Source organism: Sorex fumeus, unplaced genomic scaffold, assembly GCF_029834395.1.
Source record: "Sorex fumeus unplaced genomic scaffold, SorFum_2.1 ptg000146l, whole genome shotgun sequence".
NCBI lineage: Eukaryota > Metazoa > Chordata > Mammalia > Eulipotyphla > Soricidae > Sorex > Sorex fumeus.
The window spans coordinates 346,988-366,799 of record NW_026606203.1 but is presented as its reverse complement, the minus strand read 5'-3'; the positions used below and the strand labels follow the sequence as shown (position 1 = coordinate 366,799).

General features: G+C 37.4%; 2 pseudogenes; both read left to right on the top strand.

Moving 5' to 3' along the window:
* The first annotated feature begins 286 nt into the window (after nucleotides 1-286).
* LOC130016135 (uncharacterized) lies at nucleotides 287-385 on the top strand (annotated as a pseudogene).
* Nucleotides 386-18,092: 17,707 nt separating this feature from the next.
* LOC130016114 (uncharacterized) lies at nucleotides 18,093-18,191 on the top strand (annotated as a pseudogene).
* Nucleotides 18,192-19,812: the final 1,621 nt, after the last annotated feature.

Below are 19,812 nucleotides of genomic sequence, written 5' to 3'. Positions count from 1 at the left end.
CTCTAGTTTAATGGTTTTAATGAAGGTTTCAGGGAAGGGCATTAAAGAAGACTCATATACCATCTTCCAAAAGAATTATTTTGTAAAACTGATGCCTTGGGTATGGTAAAAGATAATATGGTAAAAACCATATTTTTCTTTCTAGGACATTAAAGTTCTAAATCTAACTATTCAAGCTGCTTTGAAATACATTCCTTGATTTGGAATCACTGTCTGCCATAGGAGTGAGTAAGGACAGCACTCAAAGTAATAAGAAGAGAAAAATATGGAAAAATTAACTCATACTATGTTTTGTAACATATATACTAAAATTGAAATGATACAGAGATTAGCATGGTCCTTGCACAGAGATGACATGCAAACTTGTAAAGTGATCCATATTTTTGTTTCAAGAAGAATTAACAGGGCCACTTTAAGCTAAGAAAATCCACACAAGTACAAAAATTCTACATAAAGATAGCACAAATCCCCATCACAACAATCTCCTCAATGTCAGTGGACTAAATGTGTGCCAATTCAAAGGCACAGAAAGGGAAGATGAATTAGAAAACTGATCCCAACATTCTGCTGCCTGAAGAAACACTTCTGAACAATCAAAGCAACCATGGGCTCAAAGTCAAAGGCTGGAAAACAATTCTTCAAGAAAGAAAAGAACACCTCCACAAAGCTGGAGTGGACCTACTAGTATCAGGCCATATGGACTTCAGGCTATAGGTTATAAGAGACAGTGAAGGTCATTTCTTCATGATCATGGGATCTGTACATCAGAAAGAACTCACCCTCCTCACTGTAGGTGCTCCTAATGACAGACCAGCAAAATACTTAAAAATAACTTCTAATAGACTTATAGAAAAACATTGATAGCAACACAATACTAGTAGGAGATTTCAACACTTCTTTGTCACTTCTCGATAGATCAAACAGACTGAAGCTCAGCAAGGAAATATTTTCTTTAAGGGAAGTAATGAACAACCGATGGCTTAGGGAAGAAATCAAAGAGGAAATAAAAATTTCCATAAAGAAATGAGAATGAGGACACGAGCTACCAGAACTTGTGGGACACAGCAAAAGCAGTGTTAAGAGGAAAGAGTATAGCTCTACCAGAATTCATCAGGAAGAAAGAAAGGGCCTGCATGAATAAATTAGAGCTCAAGATTTGGGAAAATGACCAACAAAAGTAGTCCAAACTAGGCTGGAAGAAGGAAATAATAAAACTTGTACCAGATATCAATGAGCTAGAATCCCAAAATACAATCCAAAAGACCAATAAGAGCAAAAGCTGGTTCTTTGAGAAAATAAATAAGATCAATAAACTATGAGAAGCTTCTCAAAGAAACAAAGAGAAAGAACTCTAATAAGTCAAATCAGAAATGCAAAGGGGCATATCCTAATAGAAACTACAGAAATCCATAGGATCATCAGAGATTATATTGAGAATCTTTACAGCAGGAAATGAGAGAATCTTATATAAATTGATAAATTTTTGGATTCCAATTACCTCCCAAGGCTGAACCAAGAAGATTTGGAATACTTGAACCTATCACTTCCAAGGAAATTGAAATGATGATGAAAAGTATCCCCCCAAACAGAATCCCTGGCACAGATGAATGGATTCAATAGTGAAATATTTCAAACCTTTAAAGAGGAAATACTGCCAACATTTTTCAAGATTTTCCAGGAAATTGAAGAATCATAAATACTCCCAAATAGTTTCTATGAGCCAAAGTTCACCCTAATACTCAAATCAGACAGAGACACCACAAAAAAAGAAAATTACAAACTTATTTCCTTGATGAATACAGATACACAAATTCTCAAGAAAATACCAGCAAAGAGAATCCAGAAAATCAACAAAAGATCACACACTATGACCAAGTAGGTTTATTTTGGGGATGCAAGGATGGCTTAACATTCTCTAGTCAATCAACAGAATACACCATCTCAATAAAATAAAGATAAAAGTCATATAATCATATCAATATATGTAGATAAATCATTTGATGAGATCCAGCACCCATTCATGATGAAAAACTCTCAACAAAATGGGAGTTGAAAGTACTTTCCTCAATATAGTCAAAGCAAATTATCACAAACCCACAATAAGCATTATTCTCAACGGGGAAAAACTGAAGGCTTGGAGCAGAAATCAATGAACTAGAATTCCAAAATACAATCAGGCACAAAACAAGTTACCCACTCTCACCACTCCTATTCAACATAGTACTTGAAGTTTTTGCCATATGATTTCGGTAAAAAAAAAGATATCAAGGACATCCAGATAAAAAAGGAAGAACTCAAGCTTTTACTATTTGGAGATGACATGATACTATACTTAGAAAATCCCAAAGAATCTACAAAAAAGCTCCTGGGAACAATAGAATTGTTTAGTAAAGTAGCATATTACAAAATCAATATCTGGTACGCCATGGCTTTCCTATATATTAATAATGAAAGAGAAAAAAGAGATAGAGAAAAACAATCCCATTCACAATAATACCTCAGAAAATCGAGTACATTAGAATCAACTAAAAATGTTAAGGATCTATACCAAAAAAAAAAACCTACAAAGCTCTACTTTACGAAATAAGAGAGTATATGAGGAAATGGAATCACATCCCATGCTCATGCATTGAGAGGTTTAACACTGTCAAAATGGCAATACACCCCAAAGCTCTATAAAGATTTAATGCACATTCTATAAGGATACCCATAACATTTTTCAAATAAATAGATTAAACACTCTTGAAAGTCATACACAACAATAAACTCCCATGAAGAGCTAAAGCAATCTTTGGTAAAAAGAAGAAGGGAACACCTTCCCCAACTTCAAACCCAACTACAAAGTTGTAGTAATCAAAATACCATGATATTCAGATAAAGACAGGCCTCAGATCAATGGAATATAGTTAAATATCCTGACGCTGGCCCTCAGATTATTATTACCTAATCTTTCATAAAGGCTCAAATACATCACAGGTAGCTTGCCAGGCTCTGCCGTGAGGGCTAGATACTCTCTAAGCCTGCCGGGCTCTCCAAGAGGGGCGGAGAAATCGAACTCGCATCGGACATGTTGGCTGCGTCCAAGGCAAACGACCTACTCGCTGTGCTATAGCTCCAGCCTATTAGATGTATTCGATATACCAAACACAGTAACAACAAGTCTCATGATAGAGACGTTACTGGGCCCCCTCAAGCAAATTGCAGCCAAATGGCTGACCCAAGTTCGATTCCTCTGCCCCTCTCGGAGAACCTGGCAAGCTACTGAGAGTATCTCAACCGCATGGCACAGTCTGGCAAGCTCCCCATGATGTATTCCATATGCCAAATACAGTAACAACAAAGTCTCCAATGGAGACGTTACTGGGCCCGCTCGAGCAAATCGACGAACAATGGGAGGACCTTTACTTTTACCTTACCTTCATAAAGGCTCAAGAAATATGAAGTTGAGCTAGGAACTCTCTTCAGCAACTGGTGCTGGGAAAACTGGACAGCAACATGCAAAAAAAATGAACTCAAACCTCTTTATAGTGCCAGGCACAAAGTCAGATCAAATGTATTAAAGACCTCAATATCATACCTGAATTCTTAAGATATATGGAGAAAAATGTGGGAAGATCCCTGCATGACATTAAAGCTAAGGGAAACTTCTAGAATGAAACACCAATGACCAAGGAAGGGGAAGTGAAGATAAACAAATGAGACTACATTAAACTAAGAAGTTTCTGTAACTCAGAAAAAATGGTGACCATGATAAAAAGAGAGCCCACATAATGGGGAAAAATTATTTATGCAATACCCATACAATTAACCTCAAAATTCTGACTGCTGTATCATTAAGAACGCTAAATAGTTCCTGTGAATTTTATTCTTTTTCACATATATTTACTCTAAAATATTTTAGATTTCCTTTTAAACGACAGGTAAAAAGGTAAATTTATGAGTTTTTTTAAAAATTAAAAATACCCCTATACATAGCCAGGTGCGACCCAAAAAACAAAAAAGCAAGCAAGCAAGCAAGAAAGAAAGAAAGAAATTAAAAATTAAAAAATAATGCTGTTTGCAATGCTAAGGATCAATCCCAAATCATCATACAATGGAAGGCAAATGCTCTTTCACTGAGTTATATCCCTGTTCTTTAACATTTAATAAGTTCTTAATTGATGTCTCATTGCATTTTCTTTTTTAAAAAATGCTTTTCTAAATATTCCTGGTCGCCAATGTACCTCCTACATTTTGACCCTCGCTTCTCTTCTATATTTGACCTCTAAGACTCTGTTGTCACCTTATCCTTCCTATAGCCATGTTTTCCTTGGAAAAAGTTTCCAAGATCATGTCTGGCTTGCTTTAACTTGGCATAAAATGGAAACCTTATTTTCTGTATGCTCTCATGCTAGAGGTGATGATGTTTTCGACCCAGGTGAACTCTTTTCTGGGGAACTTTCTGGCTGTTTCTATTTGACTTCAAAATATCTAAAGGTAATTCATCATCTTTTTTTTTTTTTTGCGTTTTTGGGTCACACCTGCCGATGCACAGGGGTTACTGCTGGTTCTGCACTCAGGAATTACACCTCACGGTGCTTGGGGGGACCATACAGGATGCTGGGAATCTAACCTGGGTAGGCCGTGTGCAAGGCAAATGCTCTACCTGCTGTACTATAGATCAAGCTCCGCCCCCCGCATCCCCATAATTCATCATCTTGAGTGTCTCAGATTTTTACCTTCCATTTAGAAACTTGAAATTTACATTGACACAGTAAATTGAAACCACAAAACCATTGAATGGCATGTTATAATGGTAGCAGCCATGAGCAAACATTGATAACCTATAAGTTGGCATGAACGAATTCTGTCTCAGAGGCTTCACTTCTGAGAATACCTGTCACTACCTCCTTTCTGTTACGTATCCCAGGATCAGAATCTACATCAGGCCATCAGTAGAAATTGTTCACCCGAAAGCTAGCCTTCCACTGGGATCAGAATCCATGATCCATCTAACTTGTAATTTTTCATTCATGATTTGTTGACCTTGTTTCAGTTGGAGGCATCCAGAGCATACACTCTGCTTTCCCGTTGTTTCCACAGAAAATCCAAATACCTAAGAATGTTATCATTTCTGACGCCACTGTGAAAGATATTTTTGGAATCCCACCGTAAGATACTATCATTAATGTTATAATATTACTGTTCTCAATAGTCCGGATCTCCCCAAAGAACTCTCTACCCTCCTCACTCCAAGTGCAGACTCCAGTTTATCATGCTCCTGAACATACTTCTAATAGTTTCACTCAGGTTATCCCCTAAAGTGCACAAGTTAATTTCATACCACTCCAAGTTCTTATTCCTAAACTACCAGAGTGGGATTGGTCCTCAAGCTTATGTTCTCCCTTGAAGAAATACCGTGCTTCCTTTCTCTATGTCTCTCTTTGCTTCCTTTGTTAAACGAGTATTCTCTCTTGAACATATATTCCATTCCACCCTACACCGGTTTAACAAGTTTCTAAGTGTTTTTCAGTAAAATCTATTTTGCTTCACTAAACTAAAAATTTTAAACCACCAGAGCATTGTTTAAACCAATATTTCTATCCTTTAAACCAAAAATTTTGAAAATGAAAGGGAGTAAATCAATGGAATACTACTCAGCTGTATGAAGTGAAATCTTATTATCTGTATAAAATTGGATCACATGAGGATATTATATTTAGTGACATAAACCAGGCAGAGAAAGATAGGCATCATACAAGTTCATGCATATGTGGTTTATGGAGAAAACAAATTAAAAGGATAAAATGAGACAGACAAACGACTAAAACATTATTTATATTCTATGATTTATAATTCAATTAATAATGGTTTCTCATACACATAATTCCAACATGACACTCCTAATTCTCTCAAAAAATAAACCCTCCCTCTCCCCCAAACCCCCAGAATCCCTCCTTCCCAATCCCCTGACTCAATTGTGTGGATCAGTTCTCCCCTTACATTGGCCTTGAACCTTTGTTTCTACCTTGCTGTGTGTCTTTACATCCCACATATGAGAAAAATCTCTCTGTATCTGTTCCTTTCCTTAAGGCTAACTTTACATGCATGATATCCTCTAGTTTCATCCAATGTTGAAAATTGCATAGTTTTGATCTTTTCAAAGCAATAAAAACAAACTTTAGAACCATGAGACTATTTAATTACCAGATGGAAAGGTGTAATCAAAGTGGAAAAACTGAACAATGGTGAATGACAGAGTAGGCCTTTCAGTAGTGAGTGTAATATGATACATGAACGTTGATTCTGCATAGTCCTAAAATTTATGAAATTCTAGTAATTCTATAATGTAATTTTAAATAATCAAAACAGTATTTAAATAACTTACATTTATCTATGATTTTGACATATATTTTGTGTCAAACTATCAGAAATAAAAATAATGCGAGATAGAGATATTGTGTATCACTATACTTTTAAACAAGAGAAGTGCTGAAAATTTCTGTGTCTTGATGAACTGTCATATAAATTGACTACTTGGGTTTTTCCCAAGAAATGTTTTTGGAAGGAAAACTTTATTGAAACTCTGTGACTTAAGTTGTTTTTCTAAAATGTAGTTACTAATAACTCTAAGAATAATAATGCATACATGAATATAATTTTTACATTACATAGGAGGAAGTATAAAGAAAACATAATGAAAAATATGTATCACAGAACTGAAAAAGAAGTGTATAGATATCAATGAAATCTGGGATCTGTAGCAAGCAGCATAGTACAGTAATTTATTGAGAGCAGACCCAAGAGTAAGCCCTGAATAACAGTGGATGTGGTTTCAAACAAAACCAAATAAAACAGTCCAATAAGGTTATTAATAAATTGTTCCACATATACAATATGAAAAGTATATTCTATTTTAGAAAAATATGCTAGCCAAAAAATGGAATAAAAGGTGATTTTTGAGTGCACACTGTACCAGTCCATCAAACAGAAAAGATTTACCAGTAACTACATAACAAAAAGAAAATAGGAATAAACGTGATTGTATTTCATAGTCAAGAAATGTTTTAAATGAGTAAAATACAGAAAGAAACTCGTAAGTACAAAAAAAATTATTCTCATCAATACCTTTGAATATTAACCAGCAAACAACACCTGTTAAAATAGCATAGGATTTCACTTTATCACACAAGAAACACAAAAGACCATTTAAAAAGTGATCATAAAATATTACAAATTTACTTTCAACACCTAGATTAGAATTATCTTTATCAGTCAGGAAAAAGTTCTTCTCAATGTTTAATAAATGAGCACCAAAATTCAATAAAATATCTTTAATGTAGGAAAACTCAGAATTCACAAATATGACAAAAATGTGTAATTAGACATGTGATACTTGATTTTTCTATGTCCTCTTAGGATCTAAAAACAGAAGTTGACTATTATCAAAATACTCTCATAGTAGGAAGAAAAAATCTCATGAAATAGCATTTGTAAAGATGACAAGCAGCTTTAACCTGGAACCTACTTACCACACAAATGAATCAACAATTCTCCTGATTCAAGTTAGAATAAACCATTTTTTAAAAATTTTAACAGGCTGCCTGTAAGTGTACTTAAAAACCAGAACGTAATAAAAACATTGAAGATTTATTGTCTTCAACCCCCCTAGATAACCACTATTAGCTATATATGGGAAGCATCATCTCTAAAGCTGTTTATATTCCAAATTGTCAAGTACCAAGTACTGTGTTGTAAGAGATAATAAGGAAAAAAGCCAGCAAGGATGGCTTTCTGATAAACTGCTTTTCCTACTGGTACCCTAATCAAGGCATAGTATACTTTCTAGTCCTGGCATTTTTTGAAGTAAATTGCTTTGACTTGTTCTCAGTGTATTTATCTCAGCATATTTAATATATATTCTTTCTTTTTTGATTTTAAATCTTTGGTTCTCTTCAACATTCTGTCCAAACGTTTTCCCCTTCCTTGATAATCGCCGTCCATATTCTTTCTTTCTTTCTTTCCTATTTTATTCTCCCACATATCGTCTTGGTTCTATTGGTCAATGTTTGAAGAAAGTGATCCCAAACTTTCTTACCTTTGAGGGCTTGCCTCTCTACCGCTCAGCACTCCACACTATCCCCATGCCCCATATTTTCTTATTACCTGGTTTAATTGGAAAACTCAAAGATAAAGGATTATTACTGTGTAATAGCACTATATTTAAACTACTGAAGTATAAATACAAGTGGAGAGACCATTACAGAGAAAACATGCTAGTATATATTAACAGTTTTCCACAGCATATACATTTTCTGTTTCTGTCAAAATACTGTCTCTGATTTATATTTTTTCAATGGATATCATGTAAAATTCTCTATTACAAACAAAAAGAAACACAGAGAATCAACACTCATACATATATATGTGTATTTGAGCTTGTAAACTTTTCTAAAATATAATGTAATCAATGAGGAAAAGCACTTTGTATATAACAGAACGAAAGCCAATGTCAAAAATCACACAGCAAATGTACAAGTCAAGCTAAAATGAGGCTTATAAAATTCTACTTGAATACTTTCTTTCATTACTACATGTTGTTTTTACTTGACTGCTAAGTTTAGGGATGATATATCTAATAAAAAGCGTTGAAATGTATTATTCTTTACCTGCCATGGTCAGAGAAGAGGAAATACCGATGAAAGGTAGACGAGAAGAGGAGACGGTACGAGAGTATGTCTGAACACTGAAGCGGCTTAAGACCACAAGGGTCCAGTACAGATGACTGGTCGCTGGTGATTGGTCATTGGTCACTGGTCACTTGCCATGATGATTCAAATTTGTTTACAAACAATTGCATGGGCACCCCAGATTCTACAAGTTGGTAGTTGGATGGGTGGGAGAATGATGTCATAAAGTAGGCAGTTGAAAGGTAGAGGCTAGCCAATCATGAGGTCAGATTCCCAAGAAGAAGACCGGATTGGATAGAGAGAGAGGTAGAATGAAGCAGGCTAGGGAGATGGAATCCTACAAGACAGTTATAACAGTTTCACCTTCGTCAGACTCTTGTGTTAGAAAAATACTCCCATTATACTCAAGAGCTTAGGTATTTCATTAACACATCAAGAAAATTATGAAATAATCGTTTATATTGCACTGTTAAAGAAACAACATTTGGTATTACTAGTATATTTTATATAACGTTTACAGCACAGCGGGTAGGGGATTTGCCTTGCAGGAGGTCAACCCTGATTCCGATTCCTCTGCCCGGCAAGCTACCCAGAGTATCTCGTCCACATAGCAAGAGCCTAGCAAGCTAGCCATGACGTATTCAATAGGCCAAAACCAGTGGCAACAAGTCTCACAATTTCTTGTAAGATGTTACTGGTTCCCGCTTGAGCAAATTGATGCATCGAGTGAGCATAGTGCTACAGTGATATGATTGAAAAAAAAATGGTGGTTTCTTTCAATATGACAACACTTACTATGATAAGTTGTAGATGAATCGAGATGTGTTAAAATGTAAATATAAAGGTAAAGGTAAAGGTAAATGCCCTCCCGTTGATTGTCGATTTGCTCGAGCGGGCCCAATAACGTCTCCATTGGAGACTATGTTGTTACTGTGTTTGGCGAATCGAATACTCTCGGTAGCTTGCCGGGCTCTCCGAGAGGGGCGGGGGAATCGAACTCAGGTCGGCTATGTTGGCCGCTTGTAAGGCGAACGCCCTACTGCTTGTAAATGCACAGGTATCTTATTTGTACAAAACAAACAGTTGTTCTCAGTTTAAAACTGTAGAAGATAAAGAAAAACATATGCTCATTTGTGTCAAAATTTTAGAATCTGAAAGAAAAATTTAAAATTCAAATTACGTGATCAAAAAACAAGTAAAACCAACAAATTCTGGCAATTAATATGATAGTCAAAGTATGAATATTTTTAATAAATCAGTGCTGTGAAATAAATCAGTATTTAGCTAGTAAACTTGTATAGAAAAAATAAGCATAAACCATGATCATATAATCTGTATTGAAAGAAGTGTAAATGACTAGTAAACACAAGAGCAATTTCCTTTTTTAAAATTTTTTTTTGTTTCATTAGTGAAACACCATGAGGTACAGCTGTAGACTTACAAGTTGTTGTGCTTGGGTTTCAGTAATACAATGATCGGGTACCCATCCCAGCACCAGTGCCCATTCTCCACTCCAAACAATCCCAGTATCCCTCCCAACCCCCATCCGCATCCCACCCTGCCTCTTTGGTAGGGCACTCCCTTTTGTTCTGTCTCTCCCTTTGGGTGCTGTGGTCTGCAGAAGAGACATTGGGTGGCAATCCTGTTCAGTCCTTAGACTACTTTCAGCAGGCATCTCCCTTCCTGGGCAGATCTTCCCAGCACCATTTATTGGGTGCTCCCTTCTCTATCTGCGCTGCCTTTACCCCTAGAGAATGTAGTTGGCCTCTAAGCCATGGAGTGAACAACCTGATATTTATCACAGCTGTTCTTGGTTGTTAGTCTCTTATTTTGTTACTTTATGTTACCCAGATGAATGCAACCTTTCTATGTCTGTCCCTCTCTTTCTGACTCATTTCGCTTAGCATACTTTTTTCCATGTAGTACCACACAAGAACAATTTTCAAGCTCACTAGTAGACAAAGAGCACAAATTAACATGAGAAATTAAAATTTCCCCACAAATTACAAATATTTAAAAATCAGGTAATATCTTTTCCTAAAGATGATCAATATATCCTAGATATATCAATGAATCTAAGAAAAAGTATGCCATGAATGTATAAAATATATGTAGATAATTTATTTGATTGGAACCCAGACTTAGTATAGGGATTACAGCAATTACCATGCACACAGTCAACCCAAATTAATGGCTGGCTCCACCAGGAATGACCCTTGAGCACAGAGTCAGAAGTCCCAAGAACCACATACTATGGCCCAAATACCCCACAAAAGCAGAAATATAATTTATCACTTATTACTATAAAATACAAATGTATTATAAAGTCCATTATAAAATGCATTATAATTTTTTAAAATGTATCACAATGCACAGATTTCTATACCACACATATCACTACTTAGACAATGTAAGTAAATACTATTAAAAAACCATCTTCAAAAAAAAAAACATCTTCTTGGTCAATAGAAAACTAATAATTTTGGGGGCTTTCAAAAATTATATAGGAATTAGCAACCTTAACCTCTATGTTACTCAAGTATCAGTTATATGTTTTTCTTTTCTTCCTTTTTTGTGGCGAAGGGAGCGCACCCAGATGTGCTCCGGGCTCACTTTTGACTCTGTATGCAGAGATCACTTCTGGAAGTCTCAGGATTCTGGGGATTGAACTCAGATTCGCTGCATACAAACCCTCTACAAATTGCACTAACTATGTGGCCCATATGTTTCTTTTTAAATAACATTTTAATAAAACATTTTAAATAATTTTTTTAAAAAACGTTTTTAATGAAATATTTCATTAAAAAGATTAATATAGAGAAATACTCTTTTAATGATTAAAGTAAATTTAAAAATTGGAATAATACTTGGTAAAGCATAGGAACATAGCAGAAATATATGATGAAATATACGATGGTATATATCTTATTTGTAAATTTGTAACTGTAACACATTGTCCTTTTCCATTTCAAGGATGAGATGAATCCATAGAGTAGATTCTTTCACTCATAATACTATATTCTCTCCTGGATGCTTTTTAAAACTACTTGCCAATGTGACTGTTTCTAAACTTCTTGAGTACTATAGCCCTGTTTATAATTGTTAGATCTTTCTCTTGTTTTATTTTTACTTTATGTTCCAATCTTAATGGTATCACCGTCTACTCAGTCAACCTAGCTAAACCCTAAGGTTTCTTCCAATTTCTCCTGCACAAGTCTCTGCTTTCTGACAAAAGGGAGGACCTCAGAATGCTGACATCAATCTAATACCCAGGGCCGCAGGAGATAATGTAGTGCTTATGGAAATTGTCTCACATGCTCTCAATTTGACTCCCAGCAGCACCTGATTGCCAGAGTATCAAAGACTGTATAGCCTCAGAGGACACCAAGCACCATGGACACGTTTTCTGAGAATTGCCTGTGGGGCCCCCACACCTCCTGAGCATTGCTTTAAAGACTCTGTCAGCAACCAAAAATATATAATGTCAGAGAAACATGTACTTGTCTTAAATAGGGACCCTCACTTTTGGTGAGTTTCACAAGGAAATATTGCGTGAAAACGTAAATCAAAGATCAGGGGAGACAGTGTAAATCATGTGTGTACAGATCATATATTTGGTGAAATGTGTTAAGATTCAGATGCCCTAGTCTTCGCACCAGGGATATTCCTTCAAAAACACCCCCATTTTACTGGAAGGGTGCTATGACTGAAACTCAATTATGAGCAACCTTGTAACTGTGTATCTCTTGGTGATTCTAATTATTAAAGTAATTTTTTTTAAATGCACCCATCAAAGTTTCCTTTTTACCACTAAATGGGAAAGATACTTTCTAATACTTATCCTCACCAAAAGCTCAACAGAGTGTGACGATTGCCAAAAAATGTCCTCCCTTGCATTTTTGTCATGATACTTATTAATACTTAACTCTTCGTTTTTTTCCCTCTTCTCATGCCAAATCTTTAGTCTCCCTTGCAAGCTCCTCAAACATTATCGATTCAATACTGTTGCTCTTTGCCACTGCTTCTCTTGACTTCTTGTCCATGAACTGATTCTAAAACATAACATACCTGCAATTACAGTATTCATGCCAGAGACAAGCATTGATGTATCTTTCGGTTTAGCATTTTCAAGCTATTTGCACACAGGTGAGTAACATTTTTTTTTTCCTACTGAGAACACAAAAATAGATATGCTGGTTTTCAAAGTTCTATCAGTAGTCTGAGCTACCAATTAAGGATATATATTTTTAAATTTTTATTGAATATCTGTGAGATAGACCATTACAAACTTCATAATTTGCTTCCAGTCATACAACGATCCAACATGCTTCTCTCCACTAGTGTAAATTTCCCACCACCAATGTCCCTGGTTCCCTAAAACATCCCCCAACACCCTACCCCACCCCCAGCCTGTCTCTATGGCAGGCTCTTTAAATTCTTTCTCTCTCCTTTTAATTTTGTGCATTATTGTTCTCATACAGGTACTAAGAGGTCATCATGTTTGTTCAAGGAATTTAGTATTTTTATTGGGGGTGTCACATCCGGCGATGCTCAGGAGTTATTCCTGGCTCTGCACTCAGGAATTACTCCTGGCGGAGCTCAGGGAACCATATGGGATGCTGATATTCGAACCCGGGTCGGCCGCATGTAAGGCAAACATCCTACCCACTGTGCTATCGTTTCAGCATATCCGAAATTTCAGCTGTTCTATTTCAGTGAAATCCATCCTGAGACAATGTAATGAGACTAGGGCATGGTGGAGATTTTGGTTTGTGGGAGCAAGTGGCTGCCCTGAGTTCTGGTTGCGTGGGCAACAAACTAACCTGCCTCCCTCCGATTTACCCTAGTATGTTTTGCCGTGTGCAGGTCCAAGGTTAACTGTGACTTTTGATCTCTTTCAAGATTTATTTATAGGTCACTTAAGCAAGACCAATACATTAGCTTGTATAGCTGAGCCAGGGGTGGTTTGTGAACATGACTCCCACATATCTTTTGGGAGTTTAATTTCTTGGGAAACTTAGTTCTGAGGTGTTGGGATCCAGCCAGAGGCACAGTGGAAATCTGGGGTTATCAGGCAGCATGATGGCACCATTAGACTGTAGATGCACTCACCTCGAGGGTGCAGGTTGGCTTCCTGGAGGCACTGCACCCCCAGACTAACAAATATTCATTGAATTAATGAACGAATAATCAACATTTTCAAAATGTGTCACTTTATTGCATTTTAGAAGGGTAACTTCTAACAGGGAAATCATTTTCATGGTATAATCAAGACCTCCGGTTCATTCTTAACATATTTAATAAAAGCTACACATTTTGGAAATTCATACAAAGAAATTCTTTATATTATCTGTCTTCATAATCTACTTGTAAATTACTCAGATATCACCGTTTATACCACTGTTCTTAGCATAGAAATTTACAGATAGAAAGTGTTTAGTAAAATTTCATTTTGGGGGCTGGAGCAATAGCACAGGGGTAGGACGTTTGCCTTGCATGCAACCAAACTAAGTTCGATTCCCAGCATCCCATACGGTCCCTCGAGTACCGCCAGGAGTAATTCCTGAGCGCATGAACCAGGAATAACTCCTAAGCATCGCAGGGTGTGACCCAAAAAGAAAAAAATTCATTTTGGCACTTCTGTTGAATATAGTACTGGAATTACTTGCAATAGGAGTTATATAAAAAAAGATATTAAGGGTAGTCATGTAGGAAAAGTAGAAATCAGGCTCTCACTATTCACAGAAGATGTGATACTATATTTAGAGAATTCTAAAACCTCTACCAAAAAACTCCTAGAAACAATAGATTTATATGGTAAAGTTGCAGGCTATAAAATGAATACCCAAAAGTCTATGGTTTTTCTATATGCAAATAATGAGAGAGAAGAAAGTGACATGAAGAAAGCAACCCACTCACAATCATGCCTCAGAAAATCAAGTATCTCAGAATCACCTTAACTAAGGAAGTGAAGGACCTATACAACAGAAAATAAGAGGACACGAAGAAATGGAAACATATCTCCTGCTTATGTATTGAGAGAATTAACATTGTCAAAATGACAATACTCCCCAAAACATTGTACAAATTCAATGTGATCCCTATAAAGATACCCATAATATTCTTCAAAGAAGTTTATCAATCACTCCTGAAATTCATATGGAACAATAAAAGCCCACGAATAGCTAAAGCAATTCTTGGGAAAAAGACGATGGGAGGCCTCACCTTCCCCAACCTCAAACTCTACTACAAAGCGATAATAATTAAAACAGCATGGTACTGGAACAAAGGCAGAGCCGCCGACCAATGGAACATCATTGAATATACTGACACACACCTTCAAATATATGTTCATCTAATCTTTGATAAGGGAGCAATAAATGTGAAGTGGAGCAAGAAAGACTTCTTTAACAAACGGTGCTGGAAAAACTGGACAGCTACATGCAATAAAATGGGCTCAAACCTCTACCTAACAGCAAGCACAAAAGTCAGATGAAAATGGGTCAAAGATCTCAACATCACAACAGAATTCATCAGGTACATTGAAGACAAGGTGGGCAAAACCCTCCACGACATTGAAGCTAAAGGTATCTTCAAAGATAACATGCCACTGGCCAAAAAAGTGAAAACAGAGATGAACAAAGGGGACTATCTTAAATTAAGTAGCTTCTGCACCTCAAAGGAAACAGTGACCAGAATACAAAGACAATCTACAGAATGGGAAAGGATATTCACCCAATGCCTATGTAATAAGGGGTTGATATCAACAATATACAAGGCTCTGGTTGAACTCTACAAGAAGAAATCATGCAACCCCATCAGAAAATGGGATGATGAAATGAACAGTAACTTTCTCAAAGAAGATACCAAATGGCCAAAAGGCACATGAAAAATGCTCTTCATCACTAATCATCAGGGAAATGCAGGTACAACCAACAAAGAGATATCACGTCACACCACTGAAACTGACCCACATCCAAAAGAACAAAAGCTACCGGTGTTGCCGTGGATGTGGGGAAAAAGGGACTCTCCTTCACTGCTGGTGGAAATGCGGACAGGTTCAGCCGTTTTGGAAAACAGTATGAACGGTTCTCCGAATACTAGAAATTGAGCTCCCATTTGACCCAGCAATATCACTCCTGGGAATATAGCCTGGAGAGGCAAAAAAGTACAGCCGAAATGACATCTGCACTTGTATGTTCATTGCTGCACTGTTCACAATAGCCAAAATCTGGGAAAAAAAAACCCTAGTGCCCAAGAACAGATGACTTGTTAATGACACTTTCTTTCATCTACACAGTGGAATTCTATGCAGCTGTTAGAAAATAAGAAGTCATGAAATTTGCATAAAGTGGATCAACATAGTAAGTGAAATGAGTCAGAAAGATATGGACAGACATCGAAAGATTGTACTCATCTGTGGAATATAAAGTAACAGAATAAGAGACTAATACCCAAGAATAGAGTGATAAGGACTAGGAGGTTTGCTCCAGGCCTTGGAAGCCGACATCACATGCTGGGGGGAAAGGCAGCTCAGATAGAGGCCAGAACACCAACTAAAGGGTATTTGGAGGACCCGCTCTGGGTGGGAGATGCATGCCAAAAGTAGGCCATAGAGCCATTCTTTCTGCCCCACCAAGATCACGATTTGACCCCCACAAGAGGCTATCCGGCACGACCACAGCACCAGAGGCACGTGGATCCAATTCGGAACCCAGAGGCTTTTGGCAGAAAAGTGACTAAACTATGCATTAAGCTACGGCACCATTCTCCCTCAGGTGGGAAAGGGTATTTGTCGCTTCTGCCTTTCTCCCCCCTGGCGGCACGATGCCCACCACCTCAGAGATTATTGGACAGCCAGGTATGAGCTAGGGTGACAGGGCAACTACGGCCTCGTGGGATTGGGGGTGAGGGGTAAAACCAGCCCATTCGTCCTGCCAGCCAAGACCATGAGTTGCCCACCACGAGTGGCTCTCTGGCATGCCATGGCCCCAGAGAACAAAAGAGAATGCCCTGCCACAAAGGCATGTTTGGGGGCATGGTGGGAGGAATACTGGTATCATGCACCAGTTACATCTCCATTCGTCCTAGCCCTGAGATTTTAGCAAGTGCCACATTGGAGGTTTTTTCACGGTCAGGGAAATGAGATACTTCATTGTTACTGGGTTTTGGCATATAGAACACACCACGGGTAACTTGCCAGTCTCTGCCATGTAGGCAAGATACGCTTGGTAACCTGCCATGTTCTCCGAGAAAGAGGACTGGACAATATGAGCTGTTATCTTATCAACAAGATCCAGTATCTGGATCTTGGCCATTGATGGGATTACATGGCTCCAGAGGCAGTCCGTGGGTGTAACACTTAGCTACTGGAAGATGGGGGATCTGGATGGAGGAGGCCCATTCTTGGTCCAAGCAGTCTTGAATATCTCAGCCCCGGGTCCCGCACACCTGGGTTCCTCTGCCAGTTCCTTCATGCATGAGGCTCCTTCAAGTGTGGTGAGAGTGGTCTTAAGCATAACTATGGCTGGTTGCAGAGATCTTCAGCTGCCAGGTCTCTGCTCGGGGTGGTGAGGGAAACTCAACCCACCCCCTCCAAGGGGCCCCAGTGAGGAAAGCCAGGTGCGGCATCAGGAGACTGCCATTTCAGAGATATTTGGACTTAATTTTTGATCGAAAAGTACACATCATTCAAACAGTTGTATGTGCTTAGTAATAAAATATTACACACATGTTCAATCACCTAAGAAAGCCCATTCTGCTCAGAGAACTAGATTTTTAATTACAGGTCTGTTTTGCCCATGTGGAATGCCTGAGAATCACTATGAGTAGATATAAAACTCACTATACACCCAAAGATGCACACAGGTTACTTTGAGTCATCTGTGTTGTTAATGTGTCTGGGCCATTACACTACATTGAGACCCTTTTTCTGTCCTTTACAGGAGCCTCATGAGTCTCACATTCCCTTCAAGTTTAACTTGTAATAAAGTGGAATGAAATCATCAATATGCTTCTCACCTCTTCCTTCAGGAGAAAAATCCTACTTACTTTCAAGGTGGTCAAAGTGTGGACAACGCCATCCACCGTTTTCTGGAGATGTACACGGGACCGAGGTGAGAATAGCAAAAGGCTCCAGTTTAATTTTCTTAATGAAGATTTCAGGGAAGAGCATTAAACAACACTGATTCTCTATCTTCCAAAAGAATTATTTTGCAAAACTGATGCCCTGGGTATGGTAAAATATAATATTGTAAAAACCATACTTTTCCTTCTGGGACATTAATGTTCTAAATTTATCACTTCAAGCTCCTTTGAAATACCTTCCTAGATTGGGAATCACTGTCTGCCATAGGAGTGAGTAAGGACAACACTCAGAGAAATCAGAAGAGAAAAATAGGGGAAAAAATCAACTCTTATACTGAGTTTGGCAACACATATACTAAAATTGAAATGATACAGAGATTAGCATGATCCTTACACAGAGATGACAGGCCAACTTGTAAATTGTTCCATATTTTTGTTGCATTAAGAATTAACAGGGCTACTTTAAGCTAAGACAAGCCCCACAAGTACTCCAAATTTCGACATAAAGATAGCAACAATCCCTATCACAATGATCTCTCTCAACGTCAATGGACTAAATACACCAATTCAGAGGCACAGGACGGCAGGATGAAATAGAAAACTGAACCCAACATTCTGCTGCCTGCAAGAAATACATCTGAGCAATCAAAGCAACCATGGGCTAAAAGTAAAAGGCTGGAAAACAATTCTTCAAGAAAAGAACACCTCCAAAAAGCTGCAGTGCAATACTAGTATCAGACCACATGAACTTCAGACTAAAGGTTATAAGAGACAGTGAAGGTCATTTCTTAATGATCATGGGATATGTACATCAGAAAGAACTCACCCTCCTCAATGTAGATGCTCCTAATGACAGACCAGCAAAATACGTAAAAACAACTTCTAATAGACTTAAAGAAAAACATTGATAGCAACACAATACTAGATGGAGATTTCAACAGTACTTTCTCACTTCTCAATAGATCAAACAGACAAAAACTCGGCAAGAAAATATTTTATTTGAGGGAAGTAATGAACAACCATTGGCTTAGAGAAGAAATCAAGGAGGAAATAAAAAGATTCCAGAAAAAATGACAACGAGGAACTACCAGAACTTGTGGGACAGAGCAAAAGCAGTTCTAAGAGGAAAGTTTATAGCTCCGCCAGAATTCAACTGGAAGAAAGAAAGGGCCTACAAAAATAACTTACAGCTCAAGATTTTGGAAAATGACCAAGAAAAGGAGTCCAAACTAGCCAGGAGGAAAGAAATAATAAAACCTGGAGCAGAAATCAATGAGATATAATCCCAAAATACAATTCAGAAGACCAACAAAAGCAAGACATGGTTCTTTGAGAAAATAAATAAGATCGATAAACCACTAGCAAGACTCACAAAAAGAAAAGAGAAAGAATCCTAATAAACCGAATCAGAAATGCAAAGGGAGGCATCATAATAGAAACTACAAAATCCATAGGATCATCAGAGATTATTTTGAGAATCTTTAAAGCAGGAAATGAGAGAATCTGAAATAAATTGATAAATTACTGGATTCCAATTACCTCCCAAGGCTGAACAAAGAACATTTTGAAAACTCGAACCCATCACTACAAGGAAATTGAAATGATAATCAAAAGTATCCCCCAAAACAGGAGCCCAGGCCCAAATGGATTCACTAATGAAGTATTTCAAACCTTTCAGGAGGACCTACTGCCAATATTTTTTAAGATTTTCCAGGAAATTGAAGAAACAGAAATACTCCCAAGCAATTTCTATGAGGCAAAGATCACCCTGATATTCAAATCAGACAGAGAAACCACAAAAAAGAAAATTACAGACCTATTTCTTTGATAAATACAGATGCAAAGATCCTCAAGATTATACCAGCAAAGAGAAATCAGAAACTCCTCAAAAGGTCACACTCTATGACCAAGTAGGTTTATCTTGCGGATGCAAGGATGGCTTAACATTCTCAAGTCAATCAACAGAATACACCATCTCAATAAAATAAAGATAAAAATCATATGATAATATCAATAGTTGTAGATAAAGCATTTGATGAGATCCAGCACCCATTCA